The sequence below is a fragment of the Hippopotamus amphibius genome, chromosome 4 (genome assembly GCF_030028045.1).
Source record: "Hippopotamus amphibius kiboko isolate mHipAmp2 chromosome 4, mHipAmp2.hap2, whole genome shotgun sequence".
Classification (NCBI taxonomy): domain Eukaryota; kingdom Metazoa; phylum Chordata; class Mammalia; order Artiodactyla; family Hippopotamidae; genus Hippopotamus; species Hippopotamus amphibius.
The window spans coordinates 125,457,491-125,480,195 of NC_080189.1; the positions used below are offsets into that span (position 1 = coordinate 125,457,491).

Genomic DNA, 22,705 nt, shown 5'->3' on the forward strand with positions numbered 1-22,705 from the left:
CAGACTGTTATAACTATGAGATGTATTGTGAAAGCCTCATGGTAATCACAAAGCAAAGTCTTAAAACAGATAAAGAAATGAGAAAGAAAAAAAGTCAAAGCATACCACTACAAAAAAATCATCAATTCACAAGAAAGACAGCAAGAGAGGAAAACGGAGTTTAGTTCTCAGTGAACTTTGAAATTAACATTCCACATTTCATGGCTTCTTGGACATTACCTATATCAGACATTGCTTTATAATTCTTATTCCTAAACTGTTAATTCTGCAATTGCTTCTGGATATAAATATAGAAATGTCTTTAAAAACATCTTTGTCTACCATAATATTCAAAAGAAATGCCAGTTCAACTGAAGGGCAAGTAAAGGAGGAGCCTGAGAAGGGAATCAGGGTAGTTGTTAGCCCAACAACCTGTCCCAGGGACACATTGAAAAGACCTATCCTAGGTCAGGTCTTCAAGGGTGGACTCAGCTCAGGCTGTGGCTCCTGTTGGTGAATCCTGTGAGTGAGCATAGGATCATGGAATTTGGTGATTACTTTTTTATTAGCACATAAGGTAGAGTGTTCAGAGAAGAGGCAGGAAGGATTAAAAAAAACCCATAAATAGTCACTTAGAAACTATTGATCTATTTCTGGAATATGACCCATTCTTCAACTGAAACTGACTTCCAGTTCCATTGTGTACGCAAATGTGTGCGTGGGGTGGGTAGGTGTAAGACTATGATTCCCAGCCTTGGTTTGTGACAACTCTAACAGTCTCCAAGATTGTGGCAAAATTCTTTTTTTTAAAAAAGCCTATAAATTAAAAAAATTTACATACTAAACCACTGTCATGCAACTTTTTTTAAAGGGGAATCCTGAATCTTTGATTCTACCTTCAGCTTTAAGGAGATTGGAAGGAAGTTGATAATTATGGATAATGTCACTCAGAATCTTCTTTGACACAGGAAGAATATAATTATAGAAAGCAAATTAATTTTCACAAACCTACTGTGGAGAAGATATTGATGTGGTAAATTTTCCCAATAAATGATGCTCTATGAGCATATGAGCCATGATAAAACCATTATATATATATATGTAATGAAACCATTGATGAAACCGTATACATGGTGAAACCATGATGAAACTATTATATGTGTATATATATAGAACCATTGATGAAACCATAAATATAATGAAACCATGATGAAACCATTATATATATCACATGACAAAAACATAACTGTTTTAGTCTAAAATTGTGTTGTTATTGAAGAATTTTGGTTTGCCTATTTTTAAAAATGGCTGGTTAAAATTTTCTTTAAATATTATAGCATATTCACTGAATCAGAAAGTTCTGAAAAGCTCATAAAAGAATGAGTTCATAGGAGGTCACTAAATTATAAAATAATTCAGAAGTGAAAAAAGAATTCTACTTCCAGTACTCTTATTGCATTGATATCATCATGTTACAGTATATACAAGTAAACAAAGAAAGTCAAGAAGGGTAGTGGGGAAGGGAAACAGATTTTAAAAATCCAGTTTCAGAATACCTTGGTATTCTTGTTAGAAGTTGTGTATGTGATTGTTTGGAGACTAAAAATGCATTTGAAAGCATATTGGAGGTAGGTATTTGATTACTGGTTATTTCTAAAGCTGTTTGCAAATTAATTTTTTCCTCTTTTAAAAAGATTCTAACTACTAGATAAATTCTAAATCTACTTTTTCAAGAGAGTTAGCTGACTTGGAGGCTCAGTACTTTAATACTCAGTCCTTGAAATAAACATAGAAAGTCTTAGGTCTGGTCCTGCTGAGTCTGTTACTTCCTGGAAATTCTTGCTGTAGGTTTTATAATGGCATCAAGTGTTCTATGGGTCTGGACTCCCTGCTCTTCCTGGATGCTAGTTTCATCAGCCTCTTATATAAATTATTCATATTCATTCTCTCCCTACCCCTCCAGTCTCTCTCTGACCCTCTCTCTATATCTTTCTCTCTGCCTTTGTCTCTGTCTCTCTTGGCAAATAGCTGTTTTACTGAAAGCAAAACCAACACAGTACTGCTTCCAGCAGGTAATTTTAGTAATGATAGTTGAGTTTTGTTTTTCTCTAAGGATCCCTTACAGCTTTCAATATATTTCAATTCAGCTTTGTGCATCAAGGCATCAGGTACTTTGATGGCAGGACCAGAATGACTATCTTATTTCCTACATACTGTAATAATTTTGTATTGCTTCATAACACATTACACAAAGTTAATAGTCCATAATGACAAAAATTTATTGTTTCATAGATTCTGTAGGTTAAAAGCCTAACTGCATCTTCTGCTTAGGGTCTCACTAGATCTCAAGGTGTCAGGTGGGACTGTGTTATCAGGAGTGTGGGGTTTTCTTCCAAGCTCATTCAAGTCATTAGCAGAATTTACTTCCATGTGGTTGTAGGACTGATGTTTCTATTTTCTCGTTGACTGTCAGCCAGAGATCACTCTCAGCTCTTAGAGGAGCTGTCTCAGGTCCTCGCCAAGTGGCTCTCTCACAACATAAAGGCTTAGTTCTCCAAAGCCAGCAGGAGAATCTCTTTTACTTCAAATCTCAGTCTGTTTTAGATAGTTCTTGCCAGATTAAGTCAGGCCCACCCAGGATAATCTTCCTTTGACTCACTCAGAATTGCATATGCAAAATTCCTTTGTCTTTGTTATGTAAAGTAACTTAATTGTAGGACTAAAATCTGACATATTCACAAACCCGTCCATACTCAAGGGGCAGAGGATTATAAAGAATGTGTGCAAAAGGGAATGGGAATATTGGGGACCATTTTAGCACTCTGACTACTGCATATGCTATGTCTTCAGCATGAGTTTGTTTTTAGCATTGGTTCAGGACCAAAGTGTGCTGAGTTGTAGGTGTATCAGTGAGTGCTGTGACTAAAGGCCTTATGGGTCTGTAGCTTCAGTGGCCCTGTGTCTACCATCTGCATTCATTACCCAGTAGCCCTTTCCATGAAATTATGAGTACTTTTGTTGTTGTTTTTTAACCCTGTTTTTAGCAACTTAATAAATCTGAAACACCTTCTTTAATTACTATCATAACCTGAAAATATTATGAAGATGTTTAGAAAAAGAAGATGTATTTTTATTTAGAGATGACATTCAAGAATCTGTTGGAATTCAGTGTACCTTATGCATTCCACATGAAGAATCTGACCTTTAAAAGTAGCGTGCTTTAATTGTCATCCTTGGTTGTCCTATTTCATGCCCTAGTTAAACATAGAGATATGCTCAGCAAATCTGGAGATGAAACAAAGCTAATAGCATTAGTAAATGTATTACAGTTACAGAATTGAGATCCAAAAATATTCTAGCAGAATAAAAACAATTGGCTGAAATTAGCAAGATCAGTTTTGATAGGGATAAATATAAAGCCCTGCATTGCAGTTTTTCCCTAAACAAAAAAACATTGTCTCAGGTACAGGTTGGTGAATCGATGGCTTAGCATATCTCTTAATAAGAGTGAAAAAGACTTGGGGATTTTGGTTAACATTGACTTCCACGTGAGCCAACAGTAGTATATGGCTGCCAGAGAAAGCTGATTTTCTGTTTAGAAATAAGGGAGGTAATAATTCTGCTCTATCTTCTGATCAACAGAGTAAGTAAACTACATCTGCTGTCTTTTTTTCCCTTTTTTATTTTTCCAAATTATTTCTCAAGGTTTGAAAACATTTTGGACACCTGTTTGTGTATTCTTATTTTGTTTATCCTGCTTTTAAAATACAAATCACTTTGTATTCATATTGTATCATTAATTTGCATCAACAGTTATTTTTGAACGACCCTTAATTTTTGGCTAAATTTGGAAGTTACGTAGGTCCATTTTCATATATCTACTTACACAGTTAAACTTGTTTTACAAGTTTCTTGTCCTTGAATCAAGCATCGTCTCCTGTCTAAGAGAGTTAGGGAAAATGAAAAGGGTGAAAAGTCCTCCCCTCTGTTGCTCATCCCTCCTCTCTTATGACTCTTTCTTCTACAAAATAGGAATAAAATGTGGTTTTACCAGCTGATTCCAAGGTTGTATACTATTAAAAAATAAAAATAGTCTCTTGGAAACTATTTCTACAAGATACTTTTAACTACCAGAGAATTTCACCTGATGCCTAGATCCAGATGGAGAAGTCTAAGATATTTAAGATAAAAGGCTTCAAGTAGGTTTTTTTTTTTATATAAATGTATTTATTTATTTATGTGTTGACTGTATTGGGTCTTTGTTCCTGCGTGTGGGGTTTCTTTTAGTTGCAGTGAGTGGGGGCTACTCTTCGTTGTGGTGCGCCAGCTCCTCACTGCCGTGGCTTCTCTTGTTGCAGAGCATGGGCTCTAGGCGCGTGGGCTTCAGTAGTTGTGGCACATGGGCTCAGTAGTTGTGGCTCACGGGCTCTAGAGCACAGGCTCAATAGTTGTGGCGCACGGGCTTAGTTGCTCTGTGGCATGTGGGATCTTCCTGGAGCAGGGATGGAACTCATGCCCCCTGCATTGGCCGGCGGATTTTTAACCACTGAGCCACCTAGGAAGTCCGTTAAGGCTTCAAGTAGATATTTAAACTAGGTGTAAGAAACTGCTCATTCAGGTTACTAGATCACCTCTGCATAAAACTCGTGCATGCCTATGTTCACTCATTCACTTTTTTCCTTTATTTGTACACTCAGCATATACTTAATACGGAACCTAGTTGCATTACAGGCACTGTAATAAGTTCTACATCTTAATCTTCCTATCTTAAAAATAAGACTGCTTCAGTATAATCAATATCCATTGAACCAGGGGCCTCTTTTAACCTTTAAACAAGACTGTTAGACTGGCTGACTTCCTCCCTGCCTGCCTCCCTTACTACCTTTCTTCCTCTTTTTATTATGAAATATATCATGCATACAAATGAATGTATATAATATATATTAACAGGGTTAATAATAACAGTAATAATAAGATTTATGTAAATACTATTCAGTTTCTCAAAGGTGTGAAGTCTCCTGTGGGTTCCTCCCCAAATGCATAGTCCTGCTACTACCTACCAGTAAAAGCACTCTTTTTTTTAAGAGGGTTTTAAAAATCTTTTAAATATCCTTTCACTGCTGTTTTTCATAGTTTTACTACATACATATGTATCTCTAAACAACAACAATTTTAGTTTTGACTTCTGAAATAGTTTATGAACGCAATTTATGCTTGTTTTGCGTCATAAAGTTTTTGATATTCATTCTTATGGATGTGTGTATCTCTATTCATACATTCAGTTTCAGTGATGTGTACTATGCTACCGTATGAATATACCATAGTTTATTTATCAGTTCTGTGGTCAGTGAACATTTATGTTGTTTTCAGTTTTTTTTTTTTTCTTCTATCAGAACAGTGCTTCAGTAAGTATTCTCAACCACATCTTGTGGTGCGTGTGTGCAAGAATTCCTCTAAGGAATGGAATTGTCGGGTTAGAGACCATACACATGCTGCACTTCATCTGTAGTGCCAAATTGTTTCCTGAATTGGTTGTACCAGTTTGTATTCCATCAGCGTTGCATGAGAGTTCCAGTGTTCTGCCACATCCTTGACCCTTGGTAGTGTCTAATTCTTTAATTTTGGTTTATATGGAGGATGTGAAATGGCATCTCATTGTGGTTTCAGTTTTCATTTCTCTGCCTACTAATGAGATAAACTTTATTTTTATGCTAATTGATCATGTTTTTACTACATGGTGAAATGACTATTTTGTTTTCTTTATGTTTCTGTCTTTTAGGTTGCTAGCATTCCTTATTTGTAGGATTTGATTATGTATTGTATATATTAATCCTTTTGTGGTTTAATGTGATTAAAAATCTTACCTCTGGGGTGGGTTGTTTTTATAGCGTCTTTGAGGAGTGAAACTTAATTTTGATTTATTATTTTAAAAAACATCCTTTATAATTGGTGCTTTTTATATCTTCTTAAACAAATCCTTCCTTACCCCATAATCGTAGAAATATTTTTTCTATAATTTCTTCTATGTCTTTTTTTTTTTTTTTTTCTTTTTCTTCTATAAGTCTTAAAGTTTGCCTTTCCAAGGTACATTCTTTATGTATTTGGACTTGATTTCTGTTATGGTAGAAGGTAGGAATTCATTCTGATTTTTTAAAAAAATATCAATCAAGGGTCAGCACACTTTCTGTAAAGGATAGAATACTAAACATTTTAGGCTTCTCAGGTTGTACGGTCCCTGTTGTAAAACTTAGCTTTGTCATCGTACCACAAAAGCAGCCAAAGACAAGTTGTCAGTGGATAAGCATGGTTGTCACCCTATAAAACTGTATTTGCAAAAGCGGGAGGCTTGTTGAATTTGGCCTGTGGACTGTAGTTGCCAACCCCTGATATGGCTAACTGATCGTCTCAGAAAATGTTTTTCTTTTTCCACTGATGTCCAGTGTCTGCTCTGTTGTATAATGTTTCCATATATGTGTGAGTTTCTGGGCTTTTTTAAAAATTTTAATTGTTTTAGTAGTCTATCCCTGTGGTTACATCCCACTTCCTAATTACTATAGCTTTATTATAAGATTTGATATCTGGGAGGAAAAACTCCCTGCTGATTCTTCTTTAGATGTGCATTGGCCTTTCTTGGCTTTCCTTCTCCTGTGTAAATCTTAAAAATCAACTTGTCAAGTTCCACAAAAACTCCATTTAGAATTTGATTGAATTGTATTACATCTGTCTGGGGAAAACTGAGACTGGAATATTGTATTCCTGTTTTGGGGCATGTTATATCTTTCTATTTGAGTCATCTTTAATGTCGTAAAGTTTGTAATATTCCTTAAGTCTTGCACATCACTTTTTAGTTTATTCCTAGCTACCTTTTTTTTTGTGTTACTATGGTAAGTGGCATCTTTCTGAAAAATTTTCTAACTCATTATTGATGTGTAAAATTTCAATAAAAATTTTTATGCTGATCTTATATATATTTACCTGGCTAAGTTCTCTTAATAATTCTAATATTTTTCTTTGGAGTTTATTGTCTATGTACAATGATAGTTTTCTTTCTTCTTTTCCACTCCCCATATTTTTTATTTATCTTATTTAATTCCACTGACTGAACTCTCTAGTATAATATTGAATAGAAGTAATGAGAGTAGGAATCCCTGTTTTTTCCCTGCTTTTTAAAAAATAATTTAACTGCATATGATATTTGTGGTAGACTTTGTTTGTTTGTTTGGAAGATATATTTTATTAGGTCAAGGAATTTGCTTTATTTTCCCCTTTATACCCGATAATTATCTGTTTTTCCATATGAATCTCAGAGTGACTTATTTTTTCAGGTATTATGAGGCCCTATTTCTCAGAACATCACCTGCAGATTTTTTTTTCAGGCCTGGACTGAGGTGTATTCTTCGGAGATGCATTGTATTTGCTTCTGCTAGTGTGGTCACCACTGTCTCAAGACCCCTTTAACTAAATTTTTGGCCTGAGACTTTTTTAGGCCACACAATTAATGTGAATTCCTATGCAGGGCAGACTTCTTCCTTTTCTTTCAAAGAATCCAGAGTTAAGGCTAAGAATGACTCGTATTATTCTTTTGGTGGGATAGTTTTTTGGTTTTTGGTTTTTGTGGGGTTTTTTTGGTTTTCTCACTCCCCTGTCGTGTTCTGAGGCTGTCACTCTTCAAAGGCATCACGTTTAAGGAAGCATCTCTAACCTAACCTTTCACTCATAAAAGGGCCCTTGGCTTGGTCTTCTGGTCTCCACATGTAGCTGATTAAAACTCGGTCTGGGTTAGCAAGAATTGCCATAGACTTCAAAGCAGCTGCCAGTTCCCATGCTACTTACTTCTGAGGATCTGTGCTTTCTTTTCATTCTGGCCTTTGAGAAATTCTCTTACTTTCTTGTCAGGTGGACAATATATTAGAAAAAATGTTTTAAAATATTTTATCTAGCATTTTAGTTGTGCTATACCACGAGGGGATTCTGTGAAAATCTCTTCTGCTATGTTGTGAAAACCAGTATTTGCCCTTAACCTTTACCCAGGATGACAGCCTCCTGTCCTGAACTGTATCTCACCTGACCGTGACTAACATCTAAGTCAGTGGTTCCCAAATTTTGCTGCACGTTGAGATGCTTTTAAAGATCCTGGTGACCAGGCCACACTCCAGATAAATTAGATTAGAATATCTGAGATATCAGTGATTTTTAGAGCTCCCACAGGATTCCATTGTGTAACCAAGGTTAAGAACAGCTCCTTAAAATCTAGCTGCTCATTTTGATTCATGGCTATTCCTGTTCACCTGCCTTTTTGCTTTCCTCAGCCAAACAGTTTACTTTGGAGACCAGGTGACCACATTGACATAAAACACCAGCCTTCTAATACTCCCGACCCTCTTCAAACCAATATGCTTTTCATGTAACTAAATCTACTCTACCTGTGGTCAGCTGAATAGGAAGATGTTCAGCTTGTTTTCTTTTTCTTTTTTTTTTTTTAATGTTTTTTTTTTAATTTTAATTTTTATTTTTTATTATTTTTTTGGGGGGGTACACCAAGTTCAATCATCTGTTTTTATACACATATCCCCGTATTCCCTCCCTCCCTCGACTCCCCCCCCACCCTCCCTCGAGTCCCCCCCATCCTCCCCCTCCCAGTCCTCTAAGGCATCTTCCATCCTTGAGTTGAACACCCTTTGTTATACAGCAGCTTCCCACTGGCTATCTATTTTACAGTTGGTAGTATATATATGTCTACTTTTTTTTTTTTTTACTTCTTTCACAGTATGCTGATGCAATTTTATTTTCCTCTGCTGAGAAATTTTTAGTGCAAAGTCTCTTAATTTGTTAATTAATTCTGATAGACTAGTTTCATAGTCTCAGCAAATCAGTGTGTGATATGCTTGGATTATGAATAGCTTAGCACAGAAAATGATGTAATTTCAGTGGAATAAATTAGAGTCAGTTAACATGGCAGAGTCAGTTATCTTTTTGAATAATGCAGATTTGTTCAGGAAAGTACTCTTTTTTTGTTTGTAAAATCATCCATGCTTTTAACCATTATGACTGCCATAGTCCTTTTCCCCTTGGAGCTAATACTGAGAAAGGAGAAGATAAATGACAGGAACAGTGAGGCCAGATGTAGCTAAACAGAGAGGTAGAGTTGTCACCATACTTTGCTCTAGGTCAAAGTATGCTGATTGACCATAGCATGTTATTAAAATGCTATATTTTATGGCTGTCTTTAATATAATACTAGTGCATCTAAAAATGAGATACAATTATAAGTTTATAATTATTTCCTCTGGAGAGGTAATGATGATATTTCCTGCAAGTCAAACAAGTTGGAACTTTCTTATATATCTTTAGATTTAGGGCTTGAGACCAAGTTGAGTAAATAGAGATCTAGCTACAATATTAGCAAATGATTAGTTTAACACATTTAGTGTCTGCAAGATAAAAGATATCTTCCCAAGTGAACAGATGGCTTAACCAGGAATGGCAGACTTCTTATGGTTTAATAGAGAGAGTTGAAGTCTAAAAAGCTTTAGAGAAAAGTCGCATTCTTTGGGTACACACTTGGGCAAGTTGGTCTTTAGAAGTCTGCTGTTGCTTCCCATAATAATGGATAATTATCATTATTTTCCTCAGGGGAACATTGTGTGGAATAACTAATTAATGATTGCAATGCACTTTGGAAGACAGTCTGAGCAACTTTTAAGCATTCTGCATTTGAGCATCAGGAGAAAATAAGTGTGGATAAAGGAAACCTGGAAGAAAGATTTTATTTCTAGATTACAAAATAATTTTTCTGACATTTTATTATGTTAATAGGTTTAGTTTTTTTTTTTTGTTTCAAAAATGCTATTATGATTTTATTTCATTTTTACAGTTTTTTTGTTTCGTTTTTTTATTTTTTGGTGGCATGGCTTGTGGGATCTTAGTTCTCTGACCAGGGATTGAACCCAGGCCATGGCGGTGAAAGCCTGGAATCCTAACCACTAGGCAACAAGGGAACTCCCTTATTTCATGTTTAAAGAGGCTGCTTATTACTATTTCTTAAGGGTTCTACTGATGTGTGATGATCATGTGTGCCTAGAAGTAGCTGTAAAGTCCAATACATGGCACAGTAAATGTTATAAAATGTCATCTGTTAGTTAATGCCATCTTTTGGTATATGGAGACTTGAATTTTCATCTTATTGGATATATCACAGGTTTGTTTTCAAGAAAGCCATTCCTAATTGTCACATATCAGGTGTTTTTGAATTTCGGCTCTTATTTCTCAAACCAGTTATGTGGCAACTAGTTTCCAAAGATCCTTCCCTTCCAATGAATCACACCTCTTGGTACTTATGCCCTTGTCTATCTTATACACACTGAATCTGAGCTGGCTCTTTGTAACCAGATTGATGCTGCACGTTTTCCAAACACAGGTCGTAAAAAGCCCTGTAGCTTCCACCCTGATTTCTTGGAATGCATGCTCTGGGGGAAGCCAGCTGCCAGGTAAGAAGTCCAATTAACCTTGAGATTTCCATGCTGCAAGGTTACTTAAGTGAGGCATTTGAAGAGATCATGGTCATGTGAGATACATATATATACACACACCCATAATATATATATAATATATTTATACCTTTTTATATATATTATGTACTTTTATGTGTATAAAAGTATTTTGGCCAGTCCACAGCTGTTGCATCCATCCCATCTGAAAGGCCAGATGTGTGAGTGTAGAAGCATCTTAGGTGTCCAGACCAGCCTTCATATGACTCTAGGCCCAGCTGTTATTTGATTGCAACTGCATAAAAGAACCTAAGCAAGAGATGCCCAGCTCACCCAACTCCATACACAGACCTGAGAGAGAAAACACAGCTCTCTTGTTTTAAGCCCCTAAGCTTTGGGGTGGTTTGTTACACAGCAGAGAGAACCAAAACAGAGCACAGTGAAGACTTTGACACTGTTAATGTTGCTATCATAGTGTTTCTTCATTTTGATTATCTTTGCCAATAGTATCAGGTAGATCCTTCATATGCTAAGAGGATGTTATTAAAATTTGTCACAGTGACATCTAAAAGAGTACCTTTTTCCAGTCTCCAGTGCAATCTCTGGATTTCATGCTTGCTTGAAAATAGTATTGGCACTGTGATCTATTTTTACTATTTCAAGAAGCCTAACCAAAATGGTACATTTACCCAAGATAAGGCTGTTTTCTTTTTTTTTCTTTTGGTTTGGTATTTATCAGCCTCTCTGTGTATCTCATTGAAGTGAATTATACTTAAATGCAGTGTTTGTTTTTGTAGGATAAAACACCAAAGCATAATTTTTTTTTCACAAGCAGTATCTTCAAGTGGAGTGTATGCTAAAGTATCTTTTATATGTAATCTGAATATACATTTCAGTATTACATACAACAATTTTCTAAATACTTTATATATGAGATCAAGTGAATACTTAATCAAGTGAGATAAAAGAATACTCTTTATCTTATGAATAGGATACAGAGTAAACTGTTTAGCCTGAAATGAATGTTTACTTGAATATAATTCCCTTAAGGTGCTTTGCTATTTCTTGATCAAGGGTTCTTAACCTAGGCTATACTGTGAGGGTGCATGGATAAGCTTTAGGATACCTGTGAAGTCTCTGCAATTTTGTATAACATATTGGGTATATGTGCATTTTTCAAGGGAGTCTTCATAGATTAGATCAGATTCATAAATGAGATCTAGGACCCTAAGAACTTACAAATTTATATTTATTAAGACTCATTGAATTATATACTTAAAATTGGTGAATTAAAAAAAATTTTATTGAAGGTTGTGTTAGATTCTGATGTACAGCAAAGTGATTCATATATATATATATGTGTGTGTATATATATTCTTTTTCATTATAGGTTATCACAGGATATTGAATATAGTTCCCTGTGCTATACAGAAGGACTTTGTTGTTTATCCGTTTTATATATAGTAGTTTGCTAATCCCAAACTCCTAATTTATCCCTCTCTCCGCTGTCTCCTTTGGTAACCATAAGTTTGTTTTCTATGTCTGTGAATCTGTTCCTGTTTTGTAAATAAGTCCATTTATATCATATTTTAGATTCCACATATAAGTGATACCATATGATATTTGTCTTTCTCTGTATGACTTGTTTCACTTATTGTAAATATTGGGGTGCATGTATCTTTTCTAATTAGAGTTTCCTCCAAATATATCCCCAGGATTGGGATTGCTGGATCATATGGTAACTCTATTTTTAGTTTTTTAAGGAACCTCCATACTGTTTTTCATAATGGCTGCAAAATTGATGAATTTTTACATGTAAATTGTATCTCAGTTAAGGTGACCCTCTCTCAAAGAGCTGTGAATCAGTATTCCCAATGAAAGGCATTTAAAAAATACTAGTGCAGACAGCAAGATACCTGAAGGTATCCTCTAGGTGGGACCTTTTTCTTCTGCCCTTCCTTCTAGAATGCCACCAAAATAATTTTTATTTTTGTATGCAGATTTAGTTCATGTGGAAATGGAAGCAAAAACTAGGATAGAGTGTAGAAGAATAGGTTAGTCATGAAGTGTAACAATGTTACCAGTCTTTGCCTTGATGATGAGAATCAAATAAGGTCAATAAAATATCATTGATATTCAGTAAATTATTTTCAAATAAATCCCTACTTTAGAAAAATCTGTCAGCTGTGTTAGGAACTTCCTAAGTAATTTAAGGTGATGCACATATCCTTTTGTTATTTAGTTTTGATGATTTGTAGATGGGAGCCAAGAAACCTGGGTTTAATGTTTTGCCAATAACATGTTCAAATTTTTTTAATTGTTTAAGCAATTACTTGTGACTTTAAGCAAATTAAAAATGCTTGTCTCATTCTCTTTACATATAAAATGGAGATAATGTTACTTTCTCTTTATACCTTAACATTTCAATACCCTGACATAAGACCTGGCACGTGGTTGACAATTCATATTTTTTTAATGTCAATAGATTTCTGATAATATTTAATAACAGTTAATTGAGGGATCAATTTTACTTTGAGTAGAGCAGATGATTCATGTAGGAAAATGAGGGAACATGAAGTTAGATCTGATCATTTTGGATTTTAAACATATATTCATGAAAGTGTAAAATAAGCTCCTTTAGGTGTACTCCATAATAGCTTTTATAGAGGTTAAGTAATTTGCTCATTATTACACGCTTTAGGGTAAAAGGCAAAAATTGCTATTTAAAACCATATGAACAGTCAACAAAGTGAAAAGACAACCTGTGGAATGGGAAAAAATATTTGCATCTGATAAGGGGTTAATACACAAAATATATGAAGAACTCATACAACTCAATAGCAAAAAAAGAAATAATTCAAATTAAAAATGGGCAAAGGACCTGAATAGACACTTTTTCGAAGAAGAGATACCAATGGCCTACAGGTACATGAAAAGGTGCTCAACATCACTGATCATTAGGGAAATGCAAATCAAAACCCAATAAGATATCACCTCATACCTGTCAGAATGACCATCATCAAAAAGACAAGAGATAACAAATGCTGGTGAACATGTGGAGTAAAGGGAACTATGTATGCTATTGGTGGGATTGTAAATTGGTACAGCCACTATGAAAAATAGTATGGAGGATCCTCAAAAAATTAAAAATAGAACTATCAGATGACCCAGCAATTTCACTCCTGGGAATACATCCAGAGGAAATGAAAACACTGTGTCAAAGAGGTATCTGCACCCCTCATGTTCATAGCAGCATTATTTACAACAGCCAAGACATGGAAACAACCTAAGTGCCCATTGACGGATGACTGGATAAAGAAAACGTGGTGTGTGTGTGTCTGTGTCTGTGTATGTGTCTGTGTATATACACACACAATGGAATATTAGCCATAAAAATGAGGATATCCTGCCATTTGAGACAATATGGATGGACCTTGAGTGCTTGTTGCTAAATGGAATAAGTCAGACAGGAGGACAAATACCATATGATTTCACTTACATGTGGAATCTGAAAAAACAAGACAAAACCTGAACTCATAGGAAAAGAGATCATACTTGTGGTTACCAGAGGCTGGAGGTGGGAGAGGGAGGGGGAATTGGGGGAAGGTGATCAGTCCAAAGGTACAAACTTCCAGTTATAAGGTAAATAAGTACTAGGGATGTTGAGTAAGTACAGCATGATGACTATAGTTAATTCTGCTGTGTGATTATACATAAAAGTTGTTTTTTTCTTTTTGTGTTTGTGCCTATATAACAGATGTTAAGTAAGCTTATCGTGTAATCATTTTATGATGTACGTAAGTCCAATCATGCTGTGCACCTTAAACTTACTCAGTGATGTATGTCGATGATATCTAACTGGAAAAAAGCCCCACAAAACCATATGAACTTTCCAAAGAAGGTGGTTTTTCTAGAAGAACTCTATAGGTTCTTTTTGTTTTTGAAGAATAGATGGTCTCCTCTTTTGTCTGAGCACCTTGATTCTTTTTTTCTCCCATTTGCAGGGGAAGGTTTGGAGCTGAGTTTAGAAGTAAAACTGGTACCATCGAATTTTTCTGTAAAATATAAAGTATATATACTTTATATATATGTATGTATGTGTGTGTGTGTGTGTATATATATATATATATATATAGGCATGAAGCATATGGGAAGGAGAGATGAGAAAGGCCAGGCAACAAGGCAAGAGGTTTGTGCCTACATACCATTTACTTTTATATGTCCCAAAGTCATTGCAGACCCAACACACCCCAAACTGATCTCACAAATGCCACCCAGTCCAATCTGGTCCTTGTCCATGCTCCCTGTCCCAGTGAATGACACCACCATCTACCGACATGCACAAGCCAGAAATCTCCAAGTCTTCTTTTACATTTTCCTCTTCCTCATCATCTTATCCAAGTCCTGTTGATTTTACTTCATAAATATTTTTGTATACTTTTCTTAACGTCTACCCAGCAACACCACAATTCAAATAGCCCAGAACTCTAACTTTCTAATAGACCTTCTTAATCCATTGATGTCCCCTCTGTTCTGTTCTTTTCCCTGAAGTTTAGAGAGTTAAGAAACTGATATGCCATTCCCCTGCTTAGCTTTTGATGCTGTCACTGCTTTTAGGATAAAGTCCTAAATCCTTATTATGACCTATAAACCCCTGCATGCTGACCGCTTCTTCATCTCACTGCTCTTATTCTTGTCCCACTGACGATAGCTGGGCTTCCTTTTAGCTCCTCCAAAATCCCATGCTCTTTTATACCTCAGGACACCCAACTCTGCTGGGATCTCTCTTTCTCCCATTTTTATCTAGTTTATCTAGGTAGTTCATTCTCTTCTTCAGTAATGTGCTCCAACAGCACTTCCTTAGAGAAGTTTCTGACTTCAGACTAGGTTTTTTTTTTTTTTTTTTTCTTTTCCTCCTGTTATTTGCTTTCATGGCAAATCTTTCTTCATAGTTTTATAATAATTTTAAATTATGTATTATTTGTTTATGTGATTATTTTACTTGTGTCTGTTTCTCCCATTAAACTCCAAGCCACGTGTGTCTCTTCTGCTCCTAATTTTATCTTTGATTGTTAGTGTGATGTTTAGTATAACAGTGACTCAAGTATCGAAGGAATGAAAGAAATAATATTACAGGAAGCCATCTTATTTACATACTGCCCAATTTTCAAGAGTTGTCTGCTTTAAGTTATGTGCCTTGTAGTGGTGGTGAGCATACTCTGTTCCATCCACCCTGATCACACATTTGTCATACGGCAGGTGAAGTGAAAGCTTTATGGTGTGGCTACCGAAACCAAGGACTTTTGAATGCTGTCTCTACAAAGTTCTATTCGAGAATGGGTAAGTTAGAGACATGGTATTATACTCTCAAGATAAGTTTCGTTGTGACCAAAAATGCCCAGTAGTGCCCTCAACTGGTTTTTGGGATAAGGAATGCCTCCCAGGTCACTTCAAACCAGCTCACAAACTTCTTGTCATCAAAGAACTCGGAGGGTAGCTGTCTGAAATTAAGATGAACAGTGATGAGTGAGGGCTTCTGATACTCAGAGGGCAAAGAATCATCTCTGAACCACAGAATAAAATAGCCACTTTGTCCAATGGTATTAATGTAATTTAGTGGTATTGCCGAACAGTTTTCTTGCTATCCTTCTGAAGTGTTATTTTTTTAGTAATATATTGTTTGCTTATTTACTCTTTTTGGTTCTCTTGTCACATTTTCTTAACCAGGGAAAATTTTGATTTGGTGCTTATTCAGATAATACAGATAACATCTCGCTGCTCTGGCAGGTGATTTATTTTCTTATCTCCCTTATTTTCTATTTCCTCTCCTTTGCTTTCCTGTCTTCCTAGGCTCTCCTCTCTCTAGCTCTCTTTTCTTTATCTTGTCTCAAGACCCCATCTCTTATTTATGTGCTTTCATGCTCAAGTCAGTCCATACATACAGACAGAAAGATGTACAAATGTCAGCTTTCTATTTTGAGCAGAAATCACCTTCCCAGAATGTTTATAAAAATGACTTACTTTTCTCAGGAGATTCATTCATCAAGACAGAAGTTGGTCCTCCTGTACAAAATGAAATGGAAATAGAACAGTCAAAATATACTAGGATAAACACAGCAATCAGAAATAGGATGGGGAGGGGAAGCCTAATTTGGAGGAAAAATGTTGGCTGCTTGTGAGGCAAAGAAATAGAACAGCAAATGTTCCTTCAAATTGCAGCATGAGAGGAAGGTTATCCAGGGATGTACTAGACTTAAAATTTTATCCGGGACTGCCTTGAACCAAGGCTGAGCTCCTAGAATTATAGGTAAGATCCATGCATATGTCAACATCATAATTTCATGAGATTCTAGAACAGAAGAGCTGGACGACTGTGTAAGACAAGAAAGGCATGTCTTACCCAAAGTTACACAACAAGTCATAACTGGGACTGGAATTCAGATATTCTGATCTCCAGCTCATTTTTAAATTTCACTGCTTATAAGCAGTATAATTGTTTTCTGGCTCCTGGAGATGCATCCCTTACATCACCTGTGTTCTTCCCTATCCTCTCTAGTTTGCTCTGTGGGATGTGATCATCAGGCACCATTTTCAGTCATACTTCCAGCACTGGTGCCCTCATTGTCAATAGCAGTATCTCTTAAAGGGGAGTGACATAGTATATAATGCAGTCTAACCTAGAGAATCCTCACTTTCACCCAGAGAGAAGTAGTTTAATTGACAAATAGGCCACCGTTGAAAATCAGTCCTAAGAATAGTCAAGGACTTTCTTAAGGGAATTGATATCTTAACTTTTTTGGTACTAACATGAAGAATTCAATTATGTGTAGAAAATAGCATTCTCTTTACTTGAAACATATTTCGGAGATAAAAAGATGAGTTGATTCATACCTGCTATGACTGAAGTACTTAAAGAAGTCTAGCTAGGCAGGTCTGTTATGGACTTCAGCTAATTAGAGAGAAAGCATTTGTTCGCTTCCCAATTCACTCTGTCTCTTCTGTACCTTCTTTATGCATTGAAGTCAGTGGTTTTTACTCAACACGATTTTTCTCTGGTTTATGAGGTAGGTTGTGCACCACTTCCTCTGTGATTGTCATTTTACAGTTGGGATGTTTTTCTGTCCACTTAACCCATCAATTATTCTGCCTTTGAAGTCAACATTTTTATTATAGTTCTTTACACAACATCCAAGATTGTTTTGATTTTATTGCTCAACTATTTTTAAACCTTTTTTTTTTCTTTTGGAGATACTTATTTTCCTCCTATCTTCAGAAAACATATGTACACGCACACAATGTGGTCACACCATGTCCTTCATCACCTATGGATGATAAAACACGCTTGCTTCTAAAAAGCTGCTCACTGTGTCTTCAAATAGTAATAATATAAAGGGAGCATAAAAGAGCTTTATTGAGGAGATAATTTTATGTGAAGATTAACTTATATGCATCCTCCAACAGATATACGTTAGTTAACAACATCGGTGATTGTGTCTGACTTGTAAAACAGCTTACTTCTCAGTGTTCACTACATATAGACCAGCATAAGGAAATTGGTGACAGCTAAGAAGCAAATTATAAAATTTCCAAAGTAGATGAGTGTATATTTCTGAGGTCAGAATGTGACACACTCTTCTGATATATCTAAAAGCCCATTAGCAGATTTTTAAAAAATTAATTTTGCTTGATGCCACCAAATCATCAGAGCCATATAACCATTTAGATAAGCACTGCAGAGATATTATGAAGTATTTAAATTCTGTCAGTGTTACAGAAATTAACTAAATTACCTTTATTGTGTTTTTTGATGTAGTATAATCAATTAAGTAAATTCCTAATTGTAAATACAGACTCTTCATCTTACATGTCCTAAATTCTGATGTTTCTGTGTGCTGAGAAGTGAAGCTTTATAAAAGCTGAGTTATGGTGACAAAGAAAAAGGAATTAAATTGTCAGGAAAACAATATTGCTAGAATTATAGAAATTTTTTCTTCTTTGAAAAAGTGGTTGTAGGACCATTTGTTTAGGAAAAATTATATTAAATTATGCTAACTTAATAACATTTTTAGTTCTAGGATCCTGCTTATAGCCTGTTGGTATTAAAGGACTATGTCTTTGGATTTTATTTAAATCATCTTAAAATGTTTCCATAAAGTTAAGTTCTGTAGGCACTGTTCCACAGTTCCGTAACAGATTTTATAATTTTGAGCTTTGTTGCGAAATGTATTTTTACAATATAGCCCTGTAAAACAGATTTTGACGGCCTTCTTAAACTGACCAAATTCCTGACTTAAGAATCCCAGGTGATTCTAATGTACACTAAACATTGAGAACCATGGCTTTATTAGGTAGTAATCCTTTTCCTCTTATAGCCCTCCCCCTGAATTCTTGAAACATCCCCTGTCCTCTACCTTAGCCCCTCATTAACAACTAAAACAATACCAAAAGAGATAAATGACTTTCATACCAGTAACAGTCTTTTTCAACACTCTTCCTTTACATGTTGCAGGGAAGAGAGAAACTGGGGAGGTTTTCAAAGGGAAAATTGATGTTCAAGTATCAGGTGGATGCTTGATACTTCAGTGCTGCCAGGTCTCTCTATCTATCTTTCATTGCCTCAATCCAGACATGGTACCAAAGAATGGTACACATTAAAAAAAATTCTTATAACTTCACCTGGAAAGAAACCCAGATCATTTTGCTCAATTCTGTCATTTTACAGGTGAAGAAAATGACGCCTAGAGAGGTTATGTGATTTGTTCAATGTCTACTCCTTATTGTTGGCAGAGCTGGAATAGGGACCCAGGTATCCTGACTCCCAGGCCACTGATCTTTTTAGGGCATGTTATTATAAAAATATTGTATATCACAAGTATTTACTTGATGAGCAAATTGTTTTGTAACTAGGACATCATTGTTCATTGTTCTTAATAGTCTCGTTGCTTTCCCAGGTCTGTTTCTGTTTATTGTATGTTGTGGGCAAACAGCTAAAAACACTTTTCTTACTGCGTGAGGTTTGGTGCAGATTGTAGCTTTCAAAGGAATTAGATCCCTTTTGCTTGAGGTTGAATTTGGTAACACGTTATTTTAGGTATCAAGGCATGGTACATTTAATTAGTATTCACTGTAATAACACGGATCAGTGTGAATTCTGTTGATTAAAATCTGGATGGTTGTATTACTGTACTTTGAGTAGAATCCACCCACATGCTGTTATATTCACTGGACTCTTCTCTCTCTTGCTCTGTTTTGATTTAGAAAAAAAAATACAAAAACATGAGAAACCAAAAAATAAAACTTCTTCTGTTTCTTCCTTTGGAATGTTTAATTGATGGCTGTTGGATATATTCAAAGTATCTAGTGGCAAGGGCACAGTAACAAGGTCTCTTGCCCTTCCTGATTATGTGACAACTCAATTGGGTAGTTATTTAAATTTGGATGTAGGCCATTTTGGTAACTTATTATGGTGATAAAATTATTCTGCTCTAAAAATCTAGACAGAGAGCTAAGAAACACAGAACATTAGTCCAAACAGATCAGTAGGGATCCTTGTAATTGGACCTTGTCTGTAAAGAGATAAGGCAAGAGGAATACTTTGAGTGAGAGATGTGTCACAGTTTTGTGCATGAAAAATGGTAGTCCTGAAGAACAGAATTTGCTAAGCACAGAGACCATTTTGAATCAAGAACAGTGCTTTCTCTATTACAAGCTTAAGCAAGAAACGCACCTGAATTAATTTCAGAGTTTGAATCAAGAAAAGTGAAGGCAAGTAGAATGATTAGGGAACAGATTTGCCACAGAAGCAGTAACAGCAGTGCAAGGTATATCCTAGAGATTTTCTCGCAACACCCAGAGTGATAAAAGCATCCCCCTATTAATTTGATTTTAATAGAAGCTTTTCAAAGAAAACTAAAAAGTAACAGGAGTTTTTGAGCAGAGTTATGAGTAGGATTGTACTGTCAGCTCCCACAGAGAAAAAAGTCAATAAAAGCTTCTGCTTCCGGCAGAATGGTAAATATGATATTCCAAAAAGCTGAATAAAATAAACATAATTTTAGCTGACTTTGTAAAAAGGTAAGGGAAATCTCCAAATGCCAGAAACAAAATTTTAGAAACAAAACCAAAACAAAATTCAGACCTCAAGTGATTATGGAGTTGAAACCAGGGAGGTAAGCAAGTTTGGGAACTCAGGTTGCTGGGGGAACAAATGCTGGTGTGAAGAAACTTGTCTTGGGGCAGATTAACTGCTGGTGGGGAATTCTGTGGAAACCTGACTTGAAGCCATCACAAAGTGGCTAAACCCAGACGCTATAAAGGATAGCACTCTTCAGAGAAAGTGGTCTAGAAGAAACGCACTTGGCTGGCAAATTGAACAACATAACCTGACATCTTGGTGACTCTGGTTTGGAGAAGTGGGAAGCTTTCCTGAGAATTTGCAACTACAGATTTCAGGCCTGCCCTCATCTGGATCTGGAGCTTGAATTTAAATTATCTACATAGTAGGACAAATCCAAGCCAAGACATTATTTTAAAGTAATTCTTGTTTGGAGTCCCTCCTATGGTACTTTCTAGAAGCAAGTACAGAGCTTCCCTGAAGAGCCATCTGCCCCCAAGACTCAGAATTACCAGACAATGTGTTTAGAAAAATAGCATATGATAAAAGATGAAAACCACATTAGGACACTATGAGAAAATTAATGAAAATGACAAACAACAGATTTAGATTTCCAAATACTTGAGATATTGGTATTACCAACAAAATAATATAATATACTTAATACATGAAATATAAAGATAGAAAAAAAGAGTACATGAGAGAGTATCAAATATGGCATACAGTTTAAGGAAATGCTTCTAGAAATGAAAATATGATTAATAACTTTAAAATTTATAAATTAAACTTGGACTCAGGGTGAAGAGAGAATCAGTGAACTGGAAGATCGATATAAAATTATCCGGAAAGCAAAACATAGAGAAATAGGTGGAAAATATGAGTTTAATACAAATGGAGAATTAAATAAGTACTAATGTATGGCTACCCAGATTAGTAGACTGGAAAAATAGAATGAGGAAGAAATAATGCCTTAGAAATTAACAGGACTGATGAAAGATTAAAATTTCTTAGATTTAGAAAAGCTCAGTGTATCTCACCTACAATAAATAAAAAGAATCCCATACTGAGACACATGATGGTAGAACTGTAAAAAATTTAAAAAAGAAAATATTAAAATATACTGTAGTGAAAAACAACTAGTACAAAGGCATAATAATTAGAAAATTAAAATCTTCAAAATGCTAAAAGAAAAAATGGTCTATCTAGAACTGAGTGCCCAGCAAGTTTATATTTCAAGAATGAGGGTTAACTGAATAACAGGCTGAGAGTACCCACCATTAGCAGACCTTCACTAAAGGAACTTCTAAAGGATGTACTTAAGGAAAAAAAGACATCCCAGAAAGGTGACCTGAGATAAAAAAAAAAAAGTTAAAAAAAAAAGAATGTTGTGCAAAGAAAATAGTACATGTATAGGAAATTAGAAATAAACTTTATGTTGAAACAATAATTTATGATATTAGAAAATATTATAAAATATAATTAAAATGCTGGACACAAATATGTGAGCTAGGAGGGAGTCGATTAAGTCTGAGCTCGTTGTATGGTTGTAGAGGAGGTAAATGGTAACAATAACACTCCTACTAGCTTCCATGAATTTAATGCTTGTGATACACCAGTCATGTTCTGATTGCTGTATGTATATATACCCGCATTAGGGTACACAGTAGCCCTATGAGTTTAGTGATATTATTATTTGCATTTTACGGATGATAAAACTGACAACCTGAAGCCACAGAAGTGAGACAGGATTTGAAAATGCAGGTGATCAGGCTTAAGTCCATGATCCTAACCACTAGGTTGTCCTACTACTGATTAATTTCAAAATTTTTATGCATGGTAAAATTTTAAAGGTAACTACTAAAAGAAAAATAGTGTACAACTACTTATACATTAGAGAAGAAAAATGGACAGAGAGAGTTTGACAGAATAAGGATGAATAAAGATATGCCTTGCAAATACTCACTAAAAGAAAGCTGAGATAGCTGTCTCAGTGTAGGGTAAAATAGACTTGAAGGCAGAAGACACCATTGGCTATAAAGACACTCACTATATAATAAGCAAAGATTCACTACAACAAGAAAGATAGAAATAACATTTTAAACTTATATGCATCTAATAAAATAGT

At 35.3% G+C, this 22,705-nt stretch overlaps 1 protein-coding gene across 1 annotated transcript in view; it reads left to right on the forward strand.

Annotated features, from left to right (window-relative positions):
- Positions 1-22,705, forward strand: part of GPR158 (G protein-coupled receptor 158) — a 315,313-nt gene that overhangs the window by 47,946 nt on the left and 244,662 nt on the right. The window lies entirely within an intron of this gene.